General features: G+C 38.8%; 1 protein-coding gene across 6 annotated transcripts in view; it reads left to right on the top strand.

Moving 5' to 3' along the window:
• LYST (lysosomal trafficking regulator) overlaps window positions 1–15060 on the top strand; it is a 213960-nt gene that overhangs the window by 35510 nt on the left and 163390 nt on the right. The gene's annotated exons all lie outside the window — the stretch shown is intronic.

The following is a 15060-nucleotide window of genomic DNA, read 5'->3' on the forward strand; positions in this document are numbered from 1 at the left end:
CTCTTACAAACAGCATTGTTCCTGGTGCTTACATCTATAGGGCTCCTCTTCTCCAGTCCATTTCAGCTACAATACACCTGAATGTGGCATTGTGAGAGGACCCTAAGGAGAAGATTTAGAAAAGTGCTGAGATTACATTATTAAGCTTAACTGGCCTACTATTTGCCCCTGGCACTGCTCCCTATTTTTGGAGCCCTATCCCTGGACGGTTGGCGCCACCACAAATGGCTTGGAGCTTTGGCAGTCCCCCAAGGTGGGGGCAAAATGTTAGTATCTAAGGAGCTGGAGACTACATTCCAAATTACATGAGTTTATGACCTCCTGACTTCCACTCAGATATTCCTTAATGCTTAATTCAGAGAATCAAGTTTAGTATTTATAAAGAAGCCTGAGTTCTGAAGAACTGCAATATATATATTTTTAAGTGAATTGGTTCAATGTAAGTTAAACATGCCCCCAGGTATGGTGAATTGTCAGTAATTGTGGGATTGTGATTTGTCTTATGGAAAGATTTCAGTTTGTGAAACCATTTATCTTCTTGCCAAAGTGGTTTTTATGAATTCTCTCATTTAGTTATTTAATTTAGAACTTTGTTGTCTTATCCTTCCCTAATCTGCGTTTTAAATTCCAAGATGATTTTATAAAACAAAGTCCATTAAAGTGTATTTTAATTTTTCATATTTAGTGACTACTAAATTTTACTTCAGTTTTCACAATAAAAGAGTATTTACTATACATTATAACATAGGTTGTAGAGATGCTTGTATTAGTAAAAAAATATATATATATATATACGGTATGTGCCTAATATTCTTAATGAACTTTCTGTTTTAAGTCTGTAGTTGGGAATCATTCTGATGGTTATTGCTTAACACATCTAGTACTGACCAAAAGTTTACCTGGTAGAGCTTAGACTAACAGATATTATTTGTTTAAATATTGTATAATATAATTCAGCTGATATGCCTTAAGTAGCTTATCCTTTAAAGAGAATTCTATTAATTCAAAGTCAGTTCATAGTCTCCCCTTCCACACCCACAAGTTGCTTGCGGTTTGCACTTATTACTCTGTGTTGTAGTTACAAAAGTTTATTGAGAGGGACCTTTTAATCTTGTTTCCAGGTGTACAAATTGCAATGTAATGAACTTGAGTAAAGGCTCTGGAAAACATTTAGAGATAGTGTTAAGGAAACTTCTTTGCTCAATTGTCTCATTTTCAGTTGACCTGTGTCAGTTAAAGCTGTGTCTTCTAAACTTGGTTATTTTAATTTTAGTTAGTTAGCTCCAAAAATACCGTAACTCTGAGACAATTGGCATGGGAGGTCAGAGACCTAACCATTCCTGTGACCTTGAATCTGTGGGCTTCAGTTTTGTGACCTATAAAATACGGAGTTGGAGAATATGATGACTGAAGTTTCTGCTGTTGTGAAAATGTATGAATCTAAGTTATTCATATTCATCCCTTTATTCATGTCATTTATGAAATGATATAAATGATGTTACCTTTTTTTTTCTCCTAAAGTTTTTAGATTTTTAGTGATGGGTTGTAAAAAATACATGAGATGTCAACTTGACTAGTTTAACTGATATCACTAAGCTGTACACTAGGGGAAAAAAGGGCAAAATGGCAAATAGAATGTTATATATAATTTTTTAAAATAATCTATTTTATTTTTGTTGTTATGCAAATAACACGCATGTTATACATTTTTACCATGTTCATGTTTCTGTAAAAAAAAATTAGCATAGCACACTTACAGAAATACCTCACAGGGGAGCACGTGGTTGGCAAAAAATATATATATTACACACCAATTCAACAATTTCTACATGTATAATTCAGTGACATTGATTACATTCTTACAGTTGTATAACCATTCTCACCTCCTTTTTCAAGTTGTTCCCCCTCCATTATCATAAACTCACTGACCCCTAAGTTTCTTATCTAATCTTTTGTGTTGCTGTTGTCAATTTGATCCCATATAGATCGATCTTAAAAGAGCACAAATGCTCAAGGCAGACATTCTTTACTAGTTAAGCTAAGCTATTGTTTGATTTTAAGAAGACTTCAGGGGATATTTCCAGTTTAAAGGTTAAAGATTATCTCTAGTGTCAGTGGTTCATCCAGCCTCCATGGCTCCAGAAAGCCTGGATTTCATGAGAATTTGAAATTCTGTTCTGCATTTCCCCCCTTTTCATAGGATTCTTTGATAGAATCTTTGATCAAAATGTTCAGTAACGGTAACCAGCAGAGGCAGAACCAAGGTGTGGCAGGCAGGACATGTGCTCTGGGCATTGAGGAGGGGTGCTATTGAATAGTTTTTATTGGCCATCACAGTTTCCATGGCCAGCTGTGAGAGATCATTCAGCAATTTAAAACTAATTGCCATAGGCACTATTTTCTGTAGATAGGCCCCTAGTAACTGGGTACCATCCAGTGCTTCTGGTCTCATGGCAAAGGAGTCAGTTGTTCATGGAAGAAATTAGCCATACATTCCATTTCCTCCTCCTATTCCTGAGTCTTCCTTCTTCCTCTTGCTCCAGGTGAATAGAGACCAACTGATGTGCCTTGGATGGCTGCTTGCAAGCTTTTAAGACCCTAGGTGCTATGCCACAAACTAGGAGGTAGAACAGAAGCACTAAACATGTTATTAGGCCAATTAACTGGGATGTCCCATGAAACCATAACCCTAAACCTCCAAACCAAGGAACTAAATACCGTGCGGTGTTTGGTTGTACATAAAAGGCCTTAACAGCTACTCTTTTGTCGTCGTCGTTGTTGTTGTTAAGATAGCTATCACACAACTTTTGCCAATTCAACTTTTTACAGATGTACAACTTATTGACAGTAATTACATTAATCAGCTGTGCAACCCTACCCTTAATCAACGCAATTTTCCCATCACCGTTAACGAAACACAGTACTTCATAAGCAACAGAATGTTATATGTAGTTTTACAAAGAAAAGAGCAGTCAAAAAAAAAAAAAGGCTGCAGCTGCTATTGATACTATGTAAGTACAAATAAACACCTCATGGGAATAGTTTTCTTGGTTTAGAGGTTTAGGGTAGTGGTTTCATGGGCCTCTTCAATTGGCCAATTGGCCTAATATTGTTTTTAGAGTTTCTGCTCTACTTCCTAGTTCTGTGAGTACTGCCTGGGGTCTTAAAAGCTTGTGAGCAGCCACTCAAGATACAACAATTGGTTTCTATTTGCCTGGAGCAACAGAGCAAGAAGGAGACCCAGGAATCTGAAAAGGAAATGGACTGTAGGTCTAATTACCTCCATGAACTACTTTGCCGCGAGACCAGAAGAAATGGATGGTGCTCAGCTACAGTTACTGAACATTTTGATCAAGGACCCAATAGATGGATCTTGATCAAAAGGAGGAAAAAATGTGGAACAGAACTTCAAATTCTTATTGGAAGTCAGACTTAACTGGATACATTAAGACTGGGGGAATCCCTAAATCTATTGTCTGGAAACAACTTTTTAGGCCTTTAACTGAAACTATCCCATGGAATCATCTTTAAACTAAACAACAGTTTAGCTCATTTAATAAAGAATGTTCTCCTTGAAAATTGTGCTCTTTTAAAGAATTATCTATATGAGATTAAGTAGACAACAGTAACTCTAAATTACAGATGAGAACTTTCATGGGGCAGAGAATCTAAGTCAATTGTGGTGAAACAATATGGGCAGAGATAGTGAGAATGGTGACACAGCGTGAAGTAACCATTGTCAGTGAACTGTACATTTACAAATTGCTAAATGGGTTATGTTTTGTTGTGTATATTCTCATCAAAAATAAAAAATATACATGAGATGAAATCCACTAATCAGTCTATTATCAATATATATTAAACTCTGAGGAGATGGGATACAGCATAGTTAATGGCAGGGCTTTGAACCTGTTGGTTCCAGTTGGAACCCCTGTTGAAAATTTGCATTTCTATCAATTTCTCTGCTGAGAATTTGCATTTCCACCCCAGATATGCTGAATCAGAATCTACAGTTTAACAAGATCCTCAGGTGATTCTTATATATAATTTCCTCAGAACTTGTTAGAAATGCAGGTTCTCAGCAGGGATCCAAACCTGAATGAACTAATTCAAAGCCCTGAAAGAGTCCTTGTTATCCAACCCTTATTTTCAAGAAAAAAACAAAACAAAACCCATTGCCATCAAGTGGATTCTGACTCATAGCGACCGTATAGGACAGAGTAGAACTGCCCCATAGGATTTCCAAGGAGCAGCTAGTAGATTCGAACTGCCAGCCTTTTGGTTAGCAGCTGTAGCTCTTAACCACTGTGCTACCAGGGCTCCATTTCAAGAAGGATGCTTTAAATCATGGCAGATTCTTCTTCTTTTTTTAATATCTGTGATTTTGTTTCCTTTTTTTATTTTTTCCCATACAAAAAATGTATACATACATTGTTATGTGACTCTAATTGCTCTCCCCATACTGTGACAGCACACTCCTCCTTTCCACCCCTGATTCCTCATGTCCATTGAACCAGCTCCTAACCCTCTCTGCCTTCCCATCTCACCTCTGGACAGAAGCTGCCCGTTTAGTCTCTTGTATCTACCTGAGCTAAGAGGCACACTCCTCACAAGTATCACTTTATGTCCCACAGTCCAGTCCAATCCCTGTCTGAAGAGCTGGCCTCGGAAATTGTTTTATTTCTGGGCTGATAGAGAATCCAGGGGCCATGCTTTCTGGGGTTCCTCCAGTCTCAGTCAGACCATTAAGTTTGGTCTTCTTACTAGAATTTGAGTTCTACACCCCACCTTTATCCTGCTCCATCCTGGACTCTCCATTTTGTTCCCTGTCAGGGCGGTCGTTGGTGGTAGCCGGGCACCATCTAGCTCTTCTGGTCTCAGGCTAATGAAGTCTCTGGTTTATGTAGCCCTTTCTGTTTCTTGGGCTAATACTTTCCTTGAATCTTTGGTGTTCTTCATTCTCCTTTACTCCAGGTGGTTGGGACCAGTTGATGCATGTTAGATGGCTGCTTGCAAGCTTTTAAGACACCAGACGCCACTCACCAAAGTAGGATGCAGAACATTTTCTTAATAAACTTTGTTATGCCAGTTCACCTAGATGTCCCCTGAAAGCATGGTCCCCAGACCCCTACCCCTGCTACTCTGTCCCTCAAAGTGTTTGATTATATTCAGGAAACTGCTTAGTTTTAAATCGTGGCAGATTAATTCAAGAATTTATTGAGCATTTACTATTCTATATGTTATTTTATTTAATCTTCATAATAATTGTGATTTGTAACAGTATCCTGATTTTTGGCATGTAATGTGTTTCTAAAAAAATATTCTTTCCAGTGGTAATTATTCTAATAGTATCATAAATAAGAAATTTAGATAATCACATAGTGCAAAGTGTTATTTATTTATTTTTGCATAGTGTTATTTTAGAAGGAAATTTACCAGGATTTGGTGGTGCAATGGTTAAGAGCTCAGGCTGCTAACCAAAAAGGTCAGCAGTTCGAATCTACCAGCCGCTCCTTGGAATCCTTATGAGGCAGTTCTAGTCTATCCTGTAGGTCGCTATGAGTTGGAATCGACTCAAAGGCAACACATTTGGTTTTTGGTTTTTTGGGTGGTAGATTAGGAATTGAATATTTCAGGTATTACATTATTTGATGAAGAAAAATTATGCTTTCTAAACAGGCTATAAGAATGAAGTTCATTATAGGTTATGATAACCTTTTTTTCTTGCCTTTTCCTTTTTCTTTTTTTCTGTGGAAGCCACAAGGTAGGGAAAAGCAAAAAATGCAGGTACTCCCTACCTTTATTTTCAGTGCTTCCTTGGAAACTGCATCATAAAGTAGAACTTTGAAAACCCGTATCAACATTTTCCTTGCAAACTGTTCTGAGCAGAGGTTGCAGTGATATTTTTCTTCCCCGAGATGGCACTCTGTTGTAACATGTTCGGCTAGTACTGTTTACATAGTGCTACAAAATTTACCAAGAATTTTTTTATGTGTTATGTAATGTCATAGGATCCACATTCTGTGGGATGGATAGACATTTTATGGAAGAAGAAGCCAGTATTCAAACAGCCCTGTGTGACTGGGTAATAATTGCTAAATTCCTCATCTGCCGCCTTTGGGTCCTTTGTTTTCACCACTGTTAGATGCTGACTGTATATTTGGCTATTAAGGAACTTGCGAAAATAGAATGAATTTAGGAGGACTAATAAATATTTATTGAATAAATAATACACATTGATTGAATAAATGATAAAGAAAAGCATAGCACAGTAACCCTTTTCCCTTCTTACCACCATGGCCACTGGCTATCTGATAGCTCTTGGGTAAACTTGGGTGACTTAGGGAGCACTTCTTGCCCTGTTGTTGAGCTTGAGATTTTATTTTCAATGGTAAATATAATGTCATTGGTATCATTGACTAGAACACAGAAGTGACAAGGTATTAAAAACTGCTAGGGTAGGAGGGGCAGCCCTAGAATTGCAGAATATATGTTGCCATGATCGGGTGTAGGAGCAGGTGGAGTAGTTCTGTATGTCAAGAAGACAGATGAGTGTGTGAAAATCCATAAGACTGAGGGTCATAACTAATTCTGTGATCTTTTGAGTGGATGATAGGTTGTGGAAATTAATCACAGAACCAGAACAGAGCTAAGATATCAAAGTCAGCTACTTAAATGTCTACAGGAAGTCTTACTCAATCAAAGCAGAGGCATGGGAATGGGAACCCTGAGAGAAAGGCCATGCCATTTATTCAATAAGTGAGTTGAACTGAATATGTGCCAGATATTGTTGTAGATGCTGGAGATTTGACAGTAGATATAACAGACAAAGTCCCTGTCATCAAGCAGCTTTCATTTTAAGAGCTTACAAATGATGTTATCCAAGAAACTAGTCTCTGGCTACTTAACTACAGTGACATTAACTCTCACTTCATTTTACATACCTATTTGGAGGGGGCACACTCTAATGTTGTCATCATCTGCAACTGTTTGTTTCAGAAATCTAAAAATTCCAATATCCTTCATTCCCACATTGTCTATTCTTCAGTCTCATAGAGATCTGCACTGCCTTGATACCCATATTTTCTCCTTATCTATCAATATTTGCCTGACTACTTTCTCCTCTCCACCCAGTATGTACCCATTTTTGACCACATGTGTTATTCTCACTTGTACCCTTGATTCCCTTTCACTTATACTTCTGCTGTCTCCATACACCAAAACTCCCATTTCTAAATCAGTGATATAATCTGCATTCTCTTAGACCCAAGCAGCCGAATCCTGCTGAGAATCTCAAATATCTGAGAAAATTGATACCACCTGAAATTAATGGAGTCCAGCCTCTGCTGAACTCTTAGCCCACCACAAAATCCATTTATTTGTCCTTGGTCAGTACTCTCTCCCATCTGACTATTCTCTTAATGATTGTTCTAAATTACTTAGCCCTTAGCCTCTAACCCTTAATGCCTAACCTCTCTCTCAGCTGATAACTTTGCCTATTATATTATTTTAAAAATTGATGCTATCATTCTTGAGCTGCCCCAGCTTCTGGCCTCGTATTTGTAAAGTTTTCTACATCTATTTTTGTCCTCGTTCCTTCAGCCTCAGAGAATGACTTGTTCCTTTCTGCTCCCCCCTTTCAGTCCAACCCCTTCACCTATAATCTTGGTCCAATCGTTAGCTATTTTGTCTAGGATCTTTGTCCTTCACTCATTCCTTCTGCTCTATCTTCATTGTCTTCCCCTCTGCTGGCTGCAGAGGTATGCTGGTAAACATTTAACAGTTGACCTTCCCGAGGGAGAGGGAGAGAAGCCCCGATGTGTAGCATTTGCCCATCCATGGCTGTTTTCAAGCTACCAACATGATGTCGTTGATGCTGGGAAGAGGCACACATAGTCACAGCTGGTAGGAGCCAGCTGGTCACACCACTAACTGGCACCTTCCTTATAGTCAGAAAATATGCCCAAGTTCTCCCAATTCTAAAGTCAACCAAGCAACCCAAAACAAATAATTAAAAAGAAGTAAACTTTCTTGACCTGTGACCTCTATTTCTAGCTTCTCTCTGTTTTCTCTTTTCCTTCTCTAATCCCATCTTCTTAGAAGAGTAATTTATTCTTGTACTGTTTTCTCATTCAGTTTGGCCTTGGAAACCATGGGTAGGGTTGGGAGTGGTTAGTGAGAAGGTATACCTTTTGAGCATTGCTGAAAATTGGAATGAATGGCATGGTGGATTTAGCCTCATTAGTCAGTGTAAAGAAGTTGGGCACTGGCCAAATGGGCAGAGGACTCAGCTAACCTGGCTTAGAGTGGCTTGGTCCCTGTAGCAGACTCAGCACACATGCCTTGGTTCTTCTTCTGGTGTGTACTTCCCCGTTGGCACTCAGCAGTGCCATCTATCCAGTTAACCAAGCTAATACTCTGAGAGTTGTTCCTGATTCCTCCCTTTCTCTTCTTCTTGATCCAATCATTCATCAAAATTGTGCTAATTTTTACTCCTGAATATTTATTTATTAAAATTGTACCCTCCTACTACCATTGCTCTGGAAAACGGTTTCCTCACCTTTTGCTTGGAGTATTGCAGCAGTCTCCACATTGGTTTCCATGCCTCTAGATTTTTCTCCCTCAAATCTGTCTTCCACATTGCGCTAGAATGGTCTATCTGCTCAAGACTGATCATGCTACTCGCATGCTTACAATGATTTCTGGGCTTCCCATCACCTACAGCAGTGGTTCTCAGCTCTGACTGTTCGTCAGAATCACAAATGGAGCTTGTTAAAAACACTGATGTTTGGATCCCATCCCACGTTTAGTGGATTACAGCCTCTGAGGGTAGGGCCCTGGCCGACTTCATAGGTGATTGTGATGAACAAATCCTCGTGAGAACCACTAGCCAGTAGATTAAAGCCCAGAATTCTTAGTATAATGTACAGAACTTTTCACATCTGGTCTTTGCTTACTTGTACCTCCACCCTCCTTTTTCCACTTTCTCAGTTTGTATTTTGATACCAAACTTACTGTAATTCCCTCAGTGACTTGACTTGAGCAGCTCCTTCTATTTGTAATGCCTTTCTTTTCTCCTTTTCTTTCTTCTTTCCACTTCTACTTATTCTTTAGTTCTAAATAGGGCTTCAAACTGGTTTGGTCAGGTTTGACCCCCTGCTGAGAATTTGCATGTCTAACAAGTTGCCTGCTGAGAATTTGCAACAGGTGATTCTTATGTATAACTTCCTGGGAACTTGTTCGAAGTCCTGGTTCAAAGATTACCTATTTTATAAGACTTTCTTGATCACCCAGATTGTGTTAATTGTCGATTATTAGTACACAAAATCCTGCATATTGGTTTGCCTTTGCCACCATATAATGTGTTCTTCTTGAGGACAGAGACTGTCCCTGAGTCTCTGCATTTTGAAGAGACTTTCCTCAAGTGTTTGCATTTTGTATTCATAGTGCATGGCACAAAGTGGATGTTTAGTAAAGGATAGCTGAATGACGAATGTGGAGCAAAGCTGGGATATAGAAAATTAGAATACAGAGTTCTTAAAGTTCAAAGAAAAGATAGTTATGAAGCCATGGTAACACTGTCTAGAAGGGAATGTGATTGTAAAGTGGTCATAGACAGGGTCCTTACTGAACATTTGAAATAATATGTTAAGAAAAGGAAGAGGTAAAGTGGCCAGGTGAATTCAGATTTTAAAATAATATGTGCAAAAAAAGGAAAGAAGGATATAAAACCAAAAATATATATAAAACATAAAAAAGGGACATAATCCTGGGAGAATAATCAGCTGAGGATTTAAAAAAGGTTAAGGCTAATGTAAGGGAGCTTTTACACTTTTTATGTAGAAGATGAAAATAACAAGTAAGCAATAGATTCTTCTTTTTAACAAACTGGCCCTTTAATCAGATATAGAAAAGGAATGAAATGTCGCAGCTTTGATTTTGCTCTGTCTTCTTTGACATGGACAGTGATCTATACACAGACTAATAAGAGTGGGACTAATAATAATAGGCGAAAACTGAAGCCCAAAATTGGGGAGGCGATCGTACCAGAACTCTTAGCTACTCAAAGTGAGCATGAGTTCACATCTCAGGTTCACATTCTGAGAATATTTGTTAATGTAATTGCCAAACTGATCTTTGAGTAATTATGGTGAATGTGAAAACTTTTAGAAGACTGTGGAGGACTAAGGCTCCAAAATTATAAAGAAGACTGTAGATTTCATAGATTTTATGAGCTTGATGTTACTTTCATAAAAGATTCTAAAGATCCTTTGAAAAGATTTACTAATATTTACAGAAAGAAGAGATAAGCAGTAAAGGTTACTTGAGTTTTCTGTTGTTGTGTGCCGTCGAGTCGATTCCAACTCATGGTGACCCTATAGGACAGAGTGGAACTACGCAATAGGGTTTCCCAGGCTGTAATCTTTACAGGAGCAGATTGCCAGGTCTTTTTCTCCTGCAGAGTGGCTGGTGGGTTTGAACTGCCAACTTTTTGGTTAGCAGCAAAGCGCCTAACTAAGAAGAATTTATTCTAAGTAACCCAGTGTTCACTTTTGACAGAGATGCTCCTCTTACAGATTAGGAGAATGCAGTAGCTATACTATATCTAGATTTCCATAAGGTATTTAACAGCCTATCATTCTATTCTTGGGGACACGATGGGGAACTGAATTATAGTACAGGTACAGATATTGAGCAACAGAACTCAATCGTGGTCTCATTACTCATTGGCAGCCTAGTGGGAAATCTCTTACAGGATGCTGTTCTGCTCATCACTTTAACACATCCTTCCCAGTTCTCACTTTCAGCTCATAACCTTGCTGTTTATTTCTCTGAGAAAATAGAAAGACCTGAAAAGAACTCATCCTCCCATCACCAGATACACAAATTGTCCTGCATCTGTACCCAGGTACTCTGTCGTCCTTCTTATTCCATCAGATGAACTGTCACGGTTCCCTCTGCTTTACATTGGATGCTCTTCATTTTGCCTACTTAGTGTTCCTGGAATTACCTCCTCTCATTCTTGCTTCATGTATTTTCCTTTGTTTGTTGGATCGTTCCCCTCAGTTTACAAACATACTAAAATCCCGTGTGTGTGTGTGTGTGTGTGTGTGTGTGTGTGTGTGTGTTTTGTAAAACCTTCCCTTCATCTCATGTCCCCCTCAAGCTACCACTCATTTCCTTGCACCATTTATGGCAGAACTTCTTAAAAGAGCTGTCTAAACTCCCTGCCTCCATTCCATCACCCCTCTTTCCCACTCCACTGAGACCACTCTTGACAAGGTTGTAAGTAACTTCCATGTTCCCTGTTGCTAAATCCATTGGTCAATTCTCAGTCTTCGTCTTACCTCCTAGCAACATTTGACACAGTTGATCACTGTCTCCTCCTTCAAGCTTTCTTCATCTGGTTTCTGGGAGACACTACTCTCCTGGTTTTCCCCCTCCCTCACTGTCTGCTCCTTCTCAGTCTCCTGTGCTGGATGCTTCTCCTCTCTCTGACTCTGAGTGACGCTAAACTCCCAGACAGTCCTAGACCCTCTTCCCTGCTCAATTTACACTCATTCTCTAAGTACATGCTGTTCAATATGGTAACCATTAACTACATGTGCCTAATTTTTAAGTATAAACTTAAATTAATTAATATTAAATAGAATCAAACATTCAGTTCTTCAGAACATTAGCCCTATTCAGGTGTTGAATACCTACATGTGAATGTAGCTTTTGGCTGCTGTATTAGACAGCGTAGATTATAGAACAGTGCTATCATCACACAAAGTTGTGCTAGAGCAGAGTACTGCTCTGGGTTACTTCATCCATCCAGTTCCATGGCTTTTAGAATACTGTCTACATGCTGATGACTCCCAAATTGATTTCACCTATTCTAGCCCTGCCCATGAACTCCAGTTTGATACGTCCAACTACCTGCTTTATATCCTCTACTTGGATTTCTAAGAGACCTCTCAAACTGAACTTTATTTTCTCTCCCAGCCTGCTTTTTTTCCAGTCTTACCTATCAGTAAACAGCACTACCCTTCACACAGGCTGAAAAACCTTGTAGTCTTTCCTTTTTTTTTTCTTTTTGGAGGAGAGAGAGGAAGGGACTTCAGTTTTTTCGGGAGAAACATGCAGGAGAACTTCTATTTCCTGTTTCAACCCCTTGTTCCACACCTTACTTTCCACTTACTCCAGTAGGAAAGAGTGACTTTTCTCACTTTTAAAAGTCATTTTTTTTTTAAATTTTATTGTGGTAAAATATATACAACAAAAAGTTTGCAGTTTTAATCATTTTTAAGTATTTAAGTCAATACATTAATTATATTCAGCATGTTGTGCTACCACCACCACTATGCATTTCTAAAAGTTTTACATCACCCCAAACAGGGACTCAGTACCCCTTCAGCAGTAATCCCTCTCCCCTGCCAGCTCCTGCTTGTAGTCATTTTTGACTTCTCTTTTTCTCTTGCATCTAACATCCCGTGCATCGAGCATACACTTGTTTCAATGCCCTGGAATATTCTTTTCCTGGATCCACATAGCCCATTTCCTTGCTTCATTCAGATTTTTGCTCAAATATCACCGCTTCAGTCCTTCCTTTTCCACTCTATCTAAACTATTGTCCCTATCACTCTAAACCCTTATTCTGTTTTACTTTTCTTCGTAGTATTTAGCACTACCTAACACTATAATGGAGCCCTGGTGGCACAGTGGTTAAGCATTGGCTGCTAACCAAAAGGTCAGCAGTTTGAATTCACCAGCTACTTCTTGGAAACCCTACAGGGCACTTCTTCTCTGTCGCATAGGGTGGCATAGGGTCCCTATGAGTTGGAATCAACTCGAGGGCAACGGATTTTTTTTTTTTTTACGTTATAAGATATGCTTGTTTTTTCATTTTTTATCTGTTTCTCTTCCACTGGAATCCATGAGGGTAGGGATTTTGGTTTTGCTCTATACCCAATGCCTAAAGCAGTAGCTGGCATATAGTAAAGGTTCCGTCAACATTTGTTGAGTTAAACGGCATATTGATGAAATTTTCTGATTATATAAAACTAGGAGGCATAGCTAATCCATTAAGTCAGTATTTTTTGGTCGTTCATGTTTTATATCTTACCAGTTACTGTATCAGAGAAAATGAACCTATTTTTCTAAGGTCATTTATATGGTTATAGTCATTTTGTTATTATGCTCTCCATTTATGCTAAATTTTAAGGATGTAAAAACTCTAGTAATTGTTAGGAAGTTGGGAATAAGTTTTATTTATTATGACATTAAAACAATAATTGTCTTAGAAATTTAAAGTTATAGTAATGATGTTGAATTTAAATTTTAGAATTATAACTATAAAATGCAAAAAATAATAAAACAGAGCCCCCAGCTTTAAGGGGATAAGACAGGGATATAGATAAGTAGCTACAGGATATCCATAATGTTTGGAAACAGAGGTAAATACATGCAATGCCGTAGGACATCTTCCATCTATTAAAATATATCTATATCTCCAGACTTTTTGGACACTCAGTACAATATAGGGTAATAAAAACTTGACTACAGCTGTGTTGAAAGTGTGATGGCAGAGTAAAGGAGGACACAGCTGACCGCACTGGCAGATAGAATTACGATCTTGGATAGAGTGGAACTGCGTGGACATCCAAACCGGGTGCTGCAAAATAGATAAATAAGCCATGCCATTTAAGAGCATTAGAGAAATCCCTCAGCTTGGCCTAGAAAATGTCCCTCAATTAGAGCGAGAAACAGACAGATCCAATTCTCTGTAAGCTTTTGCTTCTAATGGCCATGCTGAATTAGTTAGAGTCATTTTAGCTTTCCAAAATAGATGGCTCCACCCTGTTGTAGTCAAAGGTAAGGGATGCTCGTTGTCGAAGCAATTAATACAATACCACTTTAGGCTCATAATTTGATGGATAATTTCTCTTTCCTTAATTTTAGGCTTAAAAATATATGATTTGATTAGCTCAGGAGGGGGCAGGAGCAGGGCTGGAAGGTGCGTGCAGGCTCCATCCCAGGCTGTCCATTTGGTTGAGCAGTAGCTGCACTGCACACCAGTGCTCTGTCAGCTGAGTGGACGTGTGGGACTGGAATCTTCCTGTACTTGGATGGCTGTGTGCCCTGGTGTAGGGCTGCATTCTTCCAGGAAGGGTGTTTTTTCTAATTCACACACTGCAGCTTTGTACCATTTCCTGCCCTCTTTATCCCCAAGTGCCTGGAATAGTGTGTGGTACAAGAACTGTTTGCCAAGCCGAAAGGAACTCAGCATACTTCTCCAGATTTTAGCATTTTGAAGCAATTAAGGAAGATCACTCTGATTAAAATCTTGTGACTCAAAATAAACCTTCATGTTTGCCTCATAACAAGGAAGCATCTTCCATATTTCCTCCAGGTAAAAACTACAGGGAAGGGGACAACAGGTAACTAAAGAGAAGTATCTTGTTGCTATCCCAGAAGTAGCAATATATCCTTTCGTGTTCTGGAAATACCCTTCATTGTATTATACATGAAAGATGAACATTTAAAAACTTCAACAAGGATATGAAATTTGGTGGTGGTTTATTCGTTGTTTAGTTTTAGTATTTTCTGACTTCTCTTAGAGCCTCAAATATCTTTCTTTCACGCTGACGGAATAACTTGGATGTCCATAGGATTTGGGAGTTAAAGTCTTTTTCTGAGTAGTATATAGGGTCACTCTGAGTCAGAATTGACTCGAAGGCAACGGGTTTGGTTTTGGGTTATAAAGATGATATTCCACTGCTTTCTGGAGTCCGGTGTTAAGACGACTGATACTGGTCTGATTCTTCTTCCTTTATAGTTACTTGTAATTTACCTGGAAGTTGTTTAAGTTAAGAGTTGGGAGGGGAGGGGCAGAGAGCTATGATCAAGTTGCTTTGTTCAGGTCGCTGTGTTCCAAGGTTCCTTCCCTCAAGACTCAATTCTTACAGCTAGACATTTTTTTAAGTGTGCTCTTGAGATTTTAAAATTTGTTGGCTGATTCAAACATCCCATAAGAAGGCTGGCCACTGATTTTCATGTCAGAACACTGAAGTTGCC

This window comes from Trichechus manatus, unplaced genomic scaffold (assembly GCF_000243295.1).
Source record: "Trichechus manatus latirostris isolate Lorelei unplaced genomic scaffold, TriManLat1.0 scaffold00021, whole genome shotgun sequence".
In the NCBI taxonomy this organism is placed as follows: Eukaryota; Metazoa; Chordata; class Mammalia; order Sirenia; family Trichechidae; genus Trichechus; species Trichechus manatus.